This window comes from Panthera tigris, chromosome B2 (genome assembly GCF_018350195.1).
Source record: "Panthera tigris isolate Pti1 chromosome B2, P.tigris_Pti1_mat1.1, whole genome shotgun sequence".
NCBI lineage: Eukaryota > Metazoa > Chordata > Mammalia > Carnivora > Felidae > Panthera > Panthera tigris.
Genome location: NC_056664.1, coordinates 124339215 through 124351483, shown reverse-complemented (window position 1 = coordinate 124351483; position 12269 = coordinate 124339215). Strand labels below are relative to the sequence as shown.

The following is a 12269-nucleotide window of genomic DNA, read 5'->3' as shown; positions in this document are numbered from 1 at the left end:
AGGCGCCCCCTCAAGTGTTTTTGTTTTTTTTTTAATGTAAATTAGATAATGCCACTCATGCAAGTAAAACCCAACAATGACTTCCCGGTGTTATTAGAATAAAACCCTGTAGCTACATCACACTTAGTGGTGAAATATTAATGCCTTCCCCCTAACATAAGAACAAACCAAGAATGTTCACTCTCATTCCTTCAATTTAACAGGCGCCGGAGATCCTAGCCATTTCAACAAGGCAGGAAAAAAAGTAACTAGTATACATATTGGAAAGGAAGCAGTAAAACTGTCTCAATTCATGTATGTGGAATCTACAAAACCACTTTTAAAAACAAGGAATCTGCAAAACAACCATTTAAATTGTTGAACTAATTAGTATAAAGTGGTTGATGATTTTCTTTTATCTTTTTTTTTAAGTCAATTTCATTGTTTTGAGAGGGACAGAGACACCACAAGTGGGGGAGGGGCAGAGAGAGGGAGACAGAGAATCCCAAGCAGGCTCTGTGCAGTCAGTGAAGGAAATTGTGAGATCGTGACCCAAGCCAAAACCAGGAGTCAGATGCTTAACTGAGCCACCCGGGAGCCTCTGATTCTCTTTTATCTTTTTAATGTTTATAGGATCTATAGCAACATTCCCTTTTTTATTCCTGATATTGGCAATTTTCTCTTCTTTTTTCTTGGTTATTCTTGCCAGGAGTTTATCAATTCAATTACTTTTTTTTTTTTTTAAACACCTTTTGTTTTCATAAATTTTCTCTTCATTTTCTATTTTATTGATGTCAGCTCTTCATCATTTCTTTACTTCTACTTACTTTGGGTGTAATTTGAGTTTGTTTCTAGTTTCTTAAGGTGGAAATTTAGATAGTTAATTTGAATCCTTTTTTTTCTTTTCTGAGGTAAGAATTTAAATGATATATTTTCCTCTAAGCTGTACTTCATCTGCATCCCAGCCATTTAGATGTGTTGTATTTTCATTGTCACTCAATTTGAAATATTCTAATTTCTCTTGTGTTTTCTTTTTTGACCACATGTTTTTTATAAGTGAGTTAACTTCCAAATATTTTTGGATTTTCTAGATAAATATTTTTGGGTTTTCTAGATATTTTATATTTTTTAATCTCAAATTTTATTGCATTGTTGTTAAAACTTATACCTAATTAGATTTTAACAATTCTGAAATGTATTGTGTCTTATTTTTTGGACCAGGAAATTATGTATCTTGGTGAAAGCTATTTTGTTCATAAAAAAACACATCTATTGGGAAGTTGTTGGCTTTAATTTCCTATAAATATTAGGTCAAGTTGGTTTAGAAGATTGCTCAGTTCTATATTCTCACTGATTTTTTTGTTTAGTTGTTCTATTATAATTCACTCAGTTTTGTTTTATGTAATTTAAAACTCTATTATTTGGTACATACATATTTATAATTTTATGACTTCATGATGAAGGGATCCTTTTCTCCTTATATAATGTACCTCTCTGTCTTTCTAGTAACATTCCTCATCTTGAAGTCCATTTTGTCTGATATTAATATTGCCATCCTACTTTTATATGCTTAGTATTTGTATCCTATCCTTTTACTTTAACCAGTCAGAATCTTTATATTTACAGTGTATCCTTCGTGGTCAGTATACAGTTAGATCTTGTTTTGTTTTTTTCTTTTTAAAGCTCATTTAACTACCACTGCCTTTTATTTGAAGGTTTAGTCCGCTTATATTTAATATAATTATTGATATGGTTGAATCCAGGTCTTAATTTTATTTGTTTTTTGCTTTTCCCATTTGTTTTATGAAAATTTATTCCTCCTCTCCTGTCTTGTTTTGAGATAATAAAATTTTTTGTATTCCATTTCAATTCCTTTATTGGCTTTTTAGGATATCTCTTGCATTATGCAATTGAGTTGTTGTTAGCAAGTACAGTACACATCGTTGACATTTCATAGTCTATTTAGAGTGAATACTCATAAAATTAAAGAACAGTGCAATGGTATAGTTCTTGACATCCTTAAGCTTTGGTCATGATACCATATCTACTTATGTTATAAGCCCCATAATACATTGGTTTTGCTTTAAACAGTCATATGTCTGTAAAATAACTTTAAAATTTTACATTTTCCCACACATTACCATTTCCTGCTTGTAAATCCAAGTTTCCATCTGTTATCAATTTCCTTAGCCTGAAGAATTTGTTTTAGCCTTTCTTCACTGGAGGTCTTCTGACAACAAATTTTATCACTCTCTTTTTATATGAAAATATCTTATTTCACCCTAATGTCTGTAGTACTATTATGATCTGCATTAATCAGTTTTAATAATTATCATCTTGTAGCCAGTCTGGTTTCTGCTATATCATCATCTTTCCTTCCTCCTCCTCCTCCTCTCTCCCTCCTCCTCCTGTTTCTTCCTCCTCACTCCCATTTTATTTTAAAGCCAGCCTAAAACATCGGGTCACTGCACTCATCTCACCCACATAGATGTGTTATATTGTCACCATCATTCCATTTGAAATATTCTCATTTCTCTTGTGATTTCTTCTTTGATATTTCTGTGTGCCTTCCTAAACAATAGGAGCATTTTTAAAAAACATACTATAATACCATCATCATGCCTAAACAAATTCAATAAGAATTTCTTTTCTTTTTTTTTAACATTTATTTTAGAGAGAGAGAGATACAGACCACAAGCAAGAGAGGAGCAGAGAAGGAGTGAGACATAGAATCCAAAGCAGGCTTCAGGCTCTGAGCTGTCAGCACAGAACCCAATGCGGGGCTTGAACCCATGAAACACGAGATCGTGACCTGAGCCGAGGTTGGACGCTTAACTCACTGAGTCACCTAGGTGCCCCTCAACAATAATTTCTTAATGTGATATCTATTTTTAAAAAGTTTATAAAAATATAGCATACATCAAGAACACTTCTTACATTACTCTGTGTGCCACCTAAGCACAAATGGATCTTGAATGAATAAAAACTCTGGGGGCTATGTAGGCCTTAGACCAAAGAGATGTTTTATGGTTCATGAAAGATGCATTGCTGGCCCTGTAGCCACCAATTGTAAAAAAAAAGAGATACTTAATTCCTAATTGCCCTCTCTGGATATTGGCCATAAACATCTGTTATAATCCCAAGCCACCAAATAGGTCATCATATGTGAATAAGAATCACTAGAACAAGAAAGTTTGGAAGCAATCCAAGGATTAGCAAATGAAAGTCTTCCCTGGAACCCCTAATCTCCTCCAATCTCAGTGAAATTACAGATGTTTGTGACCAATCTCATAGCTGATTGGAAAATTTGGCAATAGAACTCACCAGAACTCTTTTATCTCAAGCCATTGGGACCATGGAACTATTTTTCACTGCTAAATGGCTACTGCTACCCTGTTACCAGGTCCTATTGGACACAGATTAACTCACTGGAAGACAAATCCTGTCTCTGAACGGATCTCATTCTGCAATGTGTCTTCTCTGACTTTCTATGACCTTCTCTGAATGCATAGGCTAAATTCCCACAGGGTGGGTCAAGCCCCAGAAATTCCAATGTGAAATGAAAACACTATCTCCAATTAGGGACGAAAAAAGAACTTAGTTATCTTCATAAACAAGTTGCTGAAGACCCATGAGACCCAGAGACTGTCTTTATCACTAATTTACCCAAACTGCTTGCCTAACTGGAGTCTCATCTATAATCTTGGGAGAAGGGAAACTTGTATCTTGCAACTGAACACCAATAAATAATACATGTAGAAGGAATTAAGAAGTTAGAAAATGAGCACTTGGCAGCTATCACAGTAATAATTACATCAGATAAGAATCATCAATGGATTCTAAAACCAGTCGGTGAAAGTATGGTGAGGAACAGCGTACTTGCATAGATTCAAATACTTTTAAGTTAATTTAAAATTAATCACTCAAAGTCTTTTTAGTTACTTATTAATTAATAAGTACCAAAGACCTAATAATTAATCATCTTAACCAAGTGATGATAAGTCAATAGCATGAGCAATGGGGCAAATCGACATAGTATGCCCCATGTGATCCGCTGAGAACACAGCGTCACTTCTGTGTTATTCCTGCCAAGAACACATAACCTGAATGTGATCTTAAAGAAGTTTCAGCCAGGGGCGCCTGGGTGGCTCAGTCGGTTAAGCGTCCGACTTTGGCTCAGGTCACGATCTCGCGGTCCGTGAGTTCGAGCCCCGCATCGGGCTCTGGGCTGACAGCTCAGAGCCTGGAGCTTGCTTCCGATTCTGTGTCTCCCTCTCTCTCTGCCCCTCCCCCGTTCATGCTGTGTCTCTCTCTGTCTCCAAAAAAAAATTAATAAATAAACGTTAAAAAAAAAAAATAAAAAAAAAAAAAGAAGTATCAGCCAATCACAGATTGAAGGTCATTCAACAAAGTAGGTCTGTACTTTTTTTTTTTATGTTTTATTTTATTTTTGAAGGAGAGAGAGACAGAGTGCGAGCAGGGAAGGGGCAGAGAGAGAGGGAGACACTGAATCTGAAGCAGGCTCCAGGCTCTGAGCTGTCAGCACAGAGCCCCATGTGGGGCTCAAACCAACGAACCATGAGATCACGACCTGAGCCGAAGTTGGATGCTTAACCAACTGAGTCACCCAGGTGCCCAAGTAGGTCTGTACTCTTGAAAGTGTTAAGTAATAAAAGACAAGAAAGAACAGAGGAACTGCTCCCCATCAAAGGTGGACATAGAGATGTGAAAACCAAATACAGCAGGACCCTGGATTGGATTCTGGACTGAGAAGGAAAGGACATTGTTGGAACAATCAGGAGTATTCAAATGGAATCTGTGAATTAGACCATAGTACTGTATCAGTGCTGATTTCTTGATATTGGAGGATGTACTTTGATTTTTTGGCAGAATGTCCTGTTTGTTTGTTTGTTTGTTTGTTTGTTTTGAAAACACATACTGAGATGCTTAGCTTTAGTGGGGCATCATGTTTGCAACATATTCTCAAATGATTCAGCATAATAAGGTGAAATGGTAAAATGTTAACCATTGAGGAATCCAGGTGAAAAGTATAAAGGAATTATTTGCACAAGTTGTCGCAATTTTTCTGTAAGTTAAAAATTATTGCAAAATAAAAAGGTTTTTTGATTTCTGTTTTTAAAGAAGAGGCTGCCTACATCATTTGCAAGGTTTAATGATTGCCTATTATGTTGTGTGTTTCTACTCCTCTGGCTTTATCTGAGGCCAGTGCTCATTCTTGATCCTTGTCCATGCAGCTTTGTCACAACCTAAGACAAAACAGTGGTTCAAAATGAACCTAATGGTGGGGCGCCTGGATGGGTCAGTCGGCTAAGTGTCCGACTCTTGGTTTCAGCTCAGGTCATGATCTTACGGCTCATGAGTTCAAGCCCCACATCAGCTCCACGCTAATAGTGTGGAGACTGCTTGGGATTTTCTCTCCCTTCCTTTCTGTCTGCCTTTCACCTGCTTGTGCTCTCTCTCTCTCTAAATGGATAAATAAACTTCAAAATAATAATTAAAAATAAAGAAGTAAATAGAGGGATAGAGAGATGGATAAAATGAACATATTGGCATGCCAGTCTGGGGAGTGCGTGCGTGCGTGCACGCGCACGTGTGTGTGTGCATGTGTGTGTGTGTGTAAGCAGGAGAGCAAAGGATGGAATTGTGCATGTACTGGCAGCATATCGTATCCACAGACAAAAGTGTCATGAGGGCTCCTCTCATTGTTGAGAGATTAACATTCAAGCCCAATGAGGCAGTGAGGACACCAGGAACAGCTAATCCCCGGGGATTGCTGATCTGAGTCCTCACTGTCCCAGACAGGCTTCACAATCCTTTCACTGGTTCTTGGAGGACAGTATGCTCTCACTTAGAATTATAAAGCAGATCAATAAAATAAGGTGCAAAACAGAAATGTTTTCAGCCTCCTTTTCAAAGACGGGCCTCAGTATCTTGAGTTTTTGTTCCCACCCCCTTCCCACCGCACACCATCTACTGTTCCATCCCAGCCAAGCAAAGGAGAAGAACTGAATCTGAGTTACTGTTTATTTATTTATCATTTTATTTTTTTAAGTTTATTTATTTTTGAGAGAGCAAGTGGGAGGGGCACAGAGAGAGGAGGCGTGAGAGAGAATCTCAAGCTGATCACGCAGAGCCTGACATGAAGCTTGATCTCATGAACTATGAGATCATGACCTAGGCCAAAATCAAGAGTCAGATGCTTAACCAACTGAGCCATCCAGGTATCCCAAAATATTTTCTTTCTTTTTTCTTCTTTTTTTTTAATGTTTTATTTTATTTTTGAGTGAGAGAGAGCGGGGGAGGGGGGGTGGGCAGGAGAATGGGAACAGAGGATCTGAAGCAGGCTTCATGCTAACAGCAGAGAGCCTGATGCGTTGCTCAGATCAAACTCATGAAACTTGAGGTCATAACCTGAGCCACCCAGGTGCCCCCAAAAGATTTTATTTTTAAGCAATCTCTATAACCAACATAGGGCCCGAACTCACAACCCCGACATCAAGAGTCATATACTTCACTGACTGAGCCAGCAAGGCACCCCAACAATCTGAGTTACTTTTTAAAGTGGACCTCACTTATACATGTTTTACATTTGTTCTTAGCAAACACTGCTACGAGGACACATTCAAGTATAATGAATCTTAAGCAAGAAAAAAGGAAAATGCTTCAGCCACATAAAAAGAAGAAAAAAAAAATCAGTACCCAAGCAGCAGAACTAGGGTAGTTTGTGGTAATGACATCGTGGCTCATTGCATTTTAGTTAATGTTGCAAAGTAAGAAATCCGTGAAGAGAAATAACAACATGTAAAGAGACAATGAACAAAATGTGCTTTGCTCCTTTATTGTGACAAGGATATCTTCATTTAAATAATTCATGACACTACTTTGCCGTGTGCTACTGAATGTACAATGTGTACTTTGCAAAAATAACAAGGCTTAGTAATACGGAACTTGAATCTAATTCTCAGCTCTTAAATTTCTGATAAGAAGGAGAAAGAAGCTGCCCAAACTGCGATGAAAACCACTGAGAGGACAGCTTGCAGCGGTGGCCTGGAGAGGGGAAGTCACATTGGCAGAGGTCCCTGCTTTCTTGCTCCCCGGGCAGTACCCTGGAGTCTCGACTGGTGGCTTTACCACCACTTTATGGCACGGCCAGGGTCTGGGTTAGGTGGGCTTCCACAACAGATGCCAGGGTCACACAGAATAAGGATTAGGTTTGGGAAATAAAGGGAGTGGAGAACGTATGCCGAAGTCTTCGGTGAACGAGAGAACAAAGCTGGGTGTGGGGAAAGCGATAAGGAAGGATGACTGAAGAGTTTAAAATCTTTTTAGATTTTAAAATTGGGGCGCCTGGGTGGCTCAGTCGGTTAAGTGTCTGACTCTTGATTTTGGCTCAGGTCCTGTCTCGCAGTTTGTGAGTTCGAGCCCCACATTGGGCTCTGTACTGTCGGTACGGGTTGGGATTCTTTCTTTCTCCCTGTGGCTGTGCCCCTCCCCCGCTCGCTCTGTCTCTCAGAAATAAACTTAAAAAAATTTTTTTAAAGATTTTAAAATAGTTTGTCTATGCTGATTCATAGCTACATGGAGGCACATAAGCATAAAAAATTAGGTTATCTCTGGGTGGGGGGATTCTTCCTCTTTTTGCCTACTCACATTTTCCAGTGCTTCTACAAAAGCCTGGAATTACTACTGAAGAGATAAAGAAGGCCCCAGGCTTCCACACAGGTGGTCCCTACCAAGTGGAGCACTCATTCTCCTAGTCTTTGCTTGTCTAGCCTCTTACGTATCCTTCAGACTCCAGCCTAAATGTCAGATCCTCAGGGGAAGGCTGTCCTGATCCCCTGGACCCGCTGAGGTCTCCTTACTTTTCCTTTGCTACTGAGCACGGTCGGAGCTATTTATCTGATGTGCGGGGGGCTGGTCAAGCCTGCTTGGGAAATAAAGGAGAATGCATGTACACAGACTTCTCATTGTTATCAAAGTGCAGTACGACCTGACCTTCCATGTATGATACATACGGTATAACTTGTGGCCAGTGAAGCAATATGGTGCTGGGGAAGGAGCAAGAAAGTGTACCTGGAACCAGCATGGCAGGTCTAAGTTATGTGGCTGGTGGGAAGCCATTTTTCGCAACAATATTGGTGACCATGTAAGGTAATGGCAGTGAAATTTTAGGGTGATATTTCTGGGGTGCTGACAGAATCCCCCCACGTCCCCAACAGGCTGACCATTCCTGCTGCCCACATCCTTGCCTGTCGGAGGAGGCTCCTGCCGCTCACAGAGCACTCCCCCCTCAATGTCATCTCCTGTCCTCTGCTGAAACCTGTATCCTTTACACTTGATGTGCACTATAATGTAATCTAAGCATGGTTTTTGTGTTTCCGTTCCTGCTGACCCTCAAACTCCATCCATTTTTGGGGCTCATTCACTATTTAAAGTCTTTCTCTTCCACTGCACCTCAAGCCGCAAGGAAGAAGGCATGGTGTTTGTGTTGTTTGCTACTATGCCCCCAGCACTTGGTACGGTGCTTCTGACTTGGCAGGGGCTGAGAAAACATGTGTAAGTTAGAATAAGGAATGAAAAAAATAATAAAAATAGAAAATCACTGCTTGTATTAACTTCCTGTTCATTGTAACAATTACTGCTGACTTAACTGGCCTAGAGCGGTGCAAATGTATGTTCTCAGAGTTCCGGAGGTCAGAAGTCTGAAATCAGTTTCACTGGGCTCCAGTCAAGGTGCTGCCAGGGCTGACCCCCTCTGGAGGCTCGGAGAGGAGAATCTGTCCCCTTGTCCCTTTCGCGTTCTAGAAGCGGCCGGCCTTCCTTGGCTCGTGGCCGCTTCTTGAAGCACGGCATTGTCAGACGTCTCCATCTCTCCCACTGCTTCTGGCATGACATTGTCTGTCGGGCCTCTTGCCTCCCTTTTAAGGACGATTGTGATTACGTTGAGCCCTGATCACGCAAGATAACCTCCCCATCTCAACATCCTTCATCACATCTGCAAACTGCCTTTGCCCCATCACGTAACATCCACGAGTTCCAGGGTGAGGGTATGGACATACTTGGAGGCCACTATTCAGTCTGCCACATTGCTCTAACTTCTGACACACGGAAAACACTCCAAAATATTTGTGCCGGTGCTACATTGTACTCTCAGATATCCGGTGAGAGGCAGGGACATCCCCTTGTCCTGAAATAGGACATATTTTATTCTACTAAAATATGAACTTCAGAGGGCAGGAACGTTTTACACTCTGTTTAGTGTTGAATCCCGGGCACCCAGAGTTGTGTTTGGCACATGGTAGGCATTCAGTAAATATTTGTTGAATGCTGGATGAAGAGACAGCATTCTTCCGACACCCATCATTTACTTCCCCTTCTTCCAAAATAACTTCAGTTTCTATAGGGTGATCCATGTGGTTCTGTAGAAGCCGATTCTATCCCTGGCTCCAAAATGCATATGAATAAAGGCTAATTCCATTTATTTGGGTCAATCTCCTGGCCACAGCAACTGGCAAAAGTAGGCACGGACCTATGCTAGTCCAAGCAGAGTGAAGCTCAAACAAAGAAATTATTTTTTATTTCCATTCACAACGGAGGAAACCTCATAATGAAGCCAGGACTGCCAAAGGCAGAGCTGAAGAGCAGAAAGAATCAAGTCACTGGTTTTATTACTGAACCTCTGAATTGAGCTTCAACTGCAGCCAAACCTACTCCGATTTTTTCAATTATAGGAGAGGGAAATATTTCCTTTATTACTCGTGTCAAGTTTGGGGGTTACTCACAACGAAACATTCGAAACCCACGAAGCAGCAGTGCCAGGGAAAGATGAAAAAGGCATCTAGAGAACCCGAACAGATCATTCTGTTTCGTTGGGAAAGAAGGAACGGGGTACTCGTGCATCCTGCGTTCTTGCCTCTGAGGAAGAGTGGACTCTTGGGGCCATCAGGTCACCCTTGGCTGTGCGCCACAGCACTCTGGGAGTGGAGTCAATACTGCTTCCTCGGCCCCATCCCCGCGTGTTGAGCCAAAATCTCCACGGATGGGATTCAGAGTCTGTTTTTACAAACTCAAGTGATCCTATGGGCCCAGCCCTTCTCAGCATCCGGGAATTTGACTTCCCAGTTGCAGCAGATCCCGGGGCTCATGTCAAGCCGAGTACAAAGCACTGGGTGTGTGTAGGGCGGTCTTAGGAGGAGGTGGAACTCCTTTTGGAGGCCCTGAGCTCATGAAGTTCTGAGACCTGCATGGGAATCTAATTGGCTCTCTCCCATGTGTAAAGAGCGTCAGTTGAGCTTTCGATGCATTTTATTTTTCTAAAGGTAGCTGGTTCACAGCTAAATTCCGGAGGGTTGATATGACCAGAGAAGGGACGACTGGATAAATGGATCATTATGGGCCATATTAAACCTATTTATCTTCCTTTCACTTAAGCAATAAGGAAAATCAGGGCAGCTCCAGGGTTAGTGAATTCAAGGACTCAATGAGGTCATCAAAGGCCAGAATCTTCCATATTTTCACTTTGCCTCCTCAGTAGTTTGCTTTGGTCCTTAGGCTCATTTCCTGAGGTGATTTCCAAATGACTAACAAAGTGAGCGATTATCCTCACACAACAGGAACCACAGATGGAAAGGGCAGGTCCCTTCCTCAAGCCCCTATTTAAGTCCCTTTGAGAGCTAAGAAAACTCTCCCAGAAGCTCTCTAGCAGCCACTCGCCATGTGTCCTTAGGCAGAATTAGTGTCTACATGCCCTTTCATAATCCAGACGCCACCAAGGGGGTGGAATCATCGTGAACCTGTCCAAGCCTGACTCACCCTTGGCGGGGCAGGGTGACAAGCCGCCTCTGAAGCACATAATGCCTGGGGAGAAGGGCCTCTGTCAGGAATATGGAGAAGAAACAGGCAATGGTAATCAACAGTGTCTGGCCCGCTAAACAGGCACCAAAGAAAGAAAACATCTATGTAGCTGCCCAGGCGTCTGATCCACCCAACCTTTACGGGTTGCCCCTTTAGTTCAGAGTTCTTACTTGTCTCTGTCCTTGCTCCCCTCTATACTTGAGATCTGACTACAGGTATTTCTTAAAGGGGCAAATGTGGTTTTAATATCTGGTAATATAACTCTTACTCCTTTTTTCCTTTATATTTATACTTTTCTTAACTGTTGGTATCCATTTTCTTTAAGTTTTATTTCTTTATTTTGAGAGAGAGCATGCGCATGTGAGCTGGGGAGGAGTAGAGGGAGAGAGAGAGAGAGAGAGAGAGAGAGCGAGCCAGGAAATCTCAAGCAGGTTCCCCACTGTCTCTGCAGAGCCTGACACGGGGCTCAGTCCCATGAACCCTGACATCGTGACCTGAGCTGAAATCAACAGTCAGACACTTAACTGACTGAGCCACCCAGGCGCCCCTGTCGCTATCCATTTTATTGTCTGGATTCGCTTTAGAATCAGTTTCTCGAGGTCCATAAGAATATCCTATTTGGGAATTTGCACTAGGACTGACCTGAACTGTAAGATTAATTTCAAGACAATGGGCATCTTTAAACATGGCACATCTTCTTTTCAGTTTTTGTTTTTAACTGTCCTTTAACACAAGTTTATAATTTCCTGCACAAGGGTCTTGCACTTACTGTTTCAGTTTTATGCAACAGACAAAGGGAAGCAGAGCTAAGAGAAGGCAGTGAGGGTGGGGGGAGTAGGGGGACAGGCAGGCAGGCCCCACAGCCTGGGTGACATTGTTTGAATCCAAGGATCTCTCCCGGCCTGAAGCTAGACCAATCTTAAGTCAATGCGTTCCCGTTTCTTCTGAAGCTGGTTTGAATTCCATTTCTGTTATTTGCACCTGAAAGCATTCTAACCATGACATCAAAAGAATACACCGGGAGAACAGGAGGAAAGATGACAAACATCCACTGAATGCTTCCTGTGCACTTGGGGTTTTCTTCTTCTGTTCCTAAGACCTGCTAGCCTACTTAGGGCTCGTCTGCAGCCACCTCTATGCTTACTCTGCCGTAACCCTCCTGGACATTTCCTAAACAGATTCTTCAATACAGAACAGAGACAGATGTTCTCTTAAAACCTTTCTCCATTTTCCTACGATTTATCTGGGAATTTCACTCCCCCTACACAGAAGTAATAGGATTCTTGGTAGCTGTGGAAGCTAATATCCTGTGCCTTATAAATGGCTGGTAGCGTTAATTATCAGGGCTGCGGCATTTGGGAAATTGTGCAATGAACAACTTCAGGAGGTGCCATTAACACAGATGACAGTGTGAA

General features: G+C 41.5%; 1 protein-coding gene across 7 annotated transcripts in view; it reads right to left on the bottom strand.

The window, feature by feature from the left end:
• The window catches only part of ECT2L (epithelial cell transforming 2 like), an 81849-nt gene that overhangs the window by 48419 nt on the left and 21161 nt on the right, over positions 1-12269 (bottom strand). The window lies entirely within an intron of this gene.